Source organism: Hylobates moloch, unplaced genomic scaffold (genome assembly GCF_009828535.3).
Source record: "Hylobates moloch isolate HMO894 unplaced genomic scaffold, HMol_V3 SCAFFOLD_6, whole genome shotgun sequence".
NCBI lineage: Eukaryota > Metazoa > Chordata > Mammalia > Primates > Hylobatidae > Hylobates > Hylobates moloch.
Window position 1 is genome coordinate 3,826,415 of NW_026652281.1, and position 3,061 is coordinate 3,829,475.

The window sequence follows — 3,061 nt, forward strand, 5'->3', positions numbered from 1 at the left end:
GAGGGGTGTGGGTGGTCCCCGAGTCCTTCTGATGGGAGGGATCCGTGCACTGGAGCCTGCACAGCTCAAGGGGCTGGCACGGAGTAAGCGCTCGATTGTTCAGGTGATGATAATGGTCCCTGCTCCTTGATACCAAAGACAGAGGGGCTCTACTTTCTGAAGCCGCTCAGCTCAGGGGCCTGGCTTTGGGAGGGCATGGAGCACAGGCACCCGCAAGACTGGATGTAAAATGCAACATTCAGAGCTTGTATTTCAGACTTCCCATCCTAACCCAAATCTGCTTCTGCAGACAGAGGGGACAAACTGTGACCCTCACTTTGAAGTCATTGCTTTCTGTGTCCTTGCTGGTCACATCTAGCAGTTTTTGAGTGCCTCTGCAACGTGTTTTAGTGATTTAAGAAAAAAGGAGGGGTGAGCCACAGGAGAAGGAAGGGAGGGAAAAGGGAAAGGGAAAATAGAAAGCAGATTGACAGCGTGCCCACCACGTGCCGGGCACATGCTTCCCTTCTTTTAATTCAATCTTTGTAAGCCCCCTGTGTGTAGGGCGACTAGGCCCTTTTTAGAGATGACTGCATTGAGGTTCAGGGAGATAGGTAACTTGCCTTGATCTCAACCTCATGTGGGATTGAGCCAGGATTCTAAGGCTAGTGAGGAGAGTCCCTGGGATTAAAACAACAGTCATCACCCAGCATTTCTTAAAGGTGTGTCAGTGGATTCCCAATTTCTCTCTCCAGGACATCACTGTGGGTTTGTTCTGCTCTTGGTGACTCTTGGAGGCACCAAGATGAAAATGATGCTAGTGTCCCTACCCCAAGGAAAGGCTTTCTTCCACTTAGAATCATCCACTAGTAATGTCATGCTATCCCAAGGAACAGGACAAAGGGGTCCTGACTTTCCTCTTTGCCCAAGACAGCAGAGCTTCTCTCCCATTGGCGTGTCCTCACCCACAGATTAAATGTGGAGATTCTCGCACAGTCATTGTAACTGCAGCTGGCATTTCCCCAGGTCTCGCCGTGGGCCACATGCTGGGCATGCTTGATCTCACTCAACCCTCCAAGCACCTCTAGGAGTTAGGTGTATTTATCGTGCCTATTTTGCAAACAAGGAAACTGAGGCTGGCGTGCCAGGCAGAGGCCTCAGAGGCAAGAAAGGCTGGGGCTTGAAGGCTGACTCAGAGTGACAGACACACGGATTCTCATGTAATGCTATCTCTCCAGGAGTTTCTGAGATCTGAATTCAAATGGGGACCCCAAAGAGGGCTGCCCTGACCGCTGGCCCTGAAGTCCCACTGTCTGTCCCACGATCCTGGTTCGTTGTCCTTGGTGTTCTCCTCCCACTCTGGGGATCCAGGGATTTTTTCAGACTTCGTTCCTCCCCCTAGATGAGGAGACTCCCCACGGTTATGCCCTCAGTGCCTGGATTGTATCTTTTCATAGTAGGTGCTCAATACAAATGAACCAGGTGGAAGGACACAAGTGAACAGAGGGCAGTGGCTGAGTCCACACCCAACTCCCCCAGGGAGGAGTTCTCCCTGGAGCCCCAGGACTAGAAATCCCCCATTGTGTAGGAAGGTGCCTGGGACTGCATCCGCGTGCTGTGGTCTGCAGAGCTGCAATCTTGAGGAGGCTTCAAAGCACCTCTGCCAATAGATCAGCCTTCCTCAGCCATGACAGCCCCCAGCTCTCACCTCCCCCAAACAAACCCACGTCATGAAGACAGATGGCCCTGGTCAGCCACTGGCCGTGCTGGGAGTGTCACATGCCTCGCAGATGGTGCAGTGGGCCGCCAGGGGCCATAGAGCCCATCCTGGAACGTTGTTCGGGGTGTCCCCCGGGCGGGAATTTCCTCACCCAGCCCATGTTCCCCCATCACCCTGATAAGCAGAGTGAGTCTGGGAAGATGGGCTTCCTTCCTTCAGCCAACAGCACCACCACCCCACCTTGGCCAGCAGGCAGGGGCTTTATTTGGCTCCCTTCTCATTAGGCACATGTTGGAATCTGGGAGCCCTCTCAGAGACATGGACTATCTGGGGGCGGGAATTGGATTAGGGGAGTGTTTAAGAAGAGGAGCGGAACAGTGAGAAACAACCAGTTCTTAAGTCTCTTTCCGCGGCTGCCTGCCCATCTGTGCCAACGGTGGGGAGCATTTTATTGGGGGGGGGTGCCTTCTAACATGCTGGGCAGGATACAACCGTTAGCACACCTCCGTCAGAGACCCTCCCCCTTGGTGACTCTTTCAGGGCACGCGGCAGACAGGACATAAACTCCCAGCCTCTTAGGAGGGGTGCGGATTTTGAGGGAAGTACAATGGGAAAAGGTCTAAGGGAGTCACTGTCAGGTGGGAGTCCCAGCTGTCTTTGCACAGAATAGTGGCAGCCTATAAACAGCTGTGGCTGTCATCTGTGGCCAGCATTTTGTGTCTGGCTTCCGTGACCAGCATCTGTGGGCTGACATTTGTGGCCAGCATTTTGTGACTGGCATCTGTGGCCAGCATTTGTGGCTGGCATTGGTGGCCAGCATCTGTGGGCCACTATCCATGTCCAGCATTTGTGGCTGCCATCTGTGGCGAGCATCTGTGGGCTGGCATTTGTGGCCAGCATTTTGTGACTGGCATCCGTGGCCGGCATCTGTGGCCAGCATCTGTGGGCCAGTATCCATGCCCAGCATTTGTGGCTGGCACCAGTGGCCTGCCTTAGTCCATCTGCCAGGTTGCCTGTTGCTCTCTCTGCTCCAGAGTTGCTGAAGCTGAGGCACAGAGAAGTGGAGGGGCCTGCCCCAGTTGACCAGGTGGTGCAGAGCCAAGGCATGTGAGCTGGGGCCCTGACCCCCAGGCCTTGGGAGGGGTGCAGACCGCTTGTTTGAGGTGAAATCATGAGAAGGCTGGAGTCCACACAGGGAGTGAAGGGCACGGGAGGCAGCCATCCACACCCCCGCACAGCAGCCACTGTGATCACCCCAGCCCCACAGATGGAGAGACAGAGGTCTTCAAGGGTGAAGGGACATACCCCTGGTACCCACAAAGCATGTGACTGGGAGGCCCCTGGCCCTTTGCTTCTTCAAGG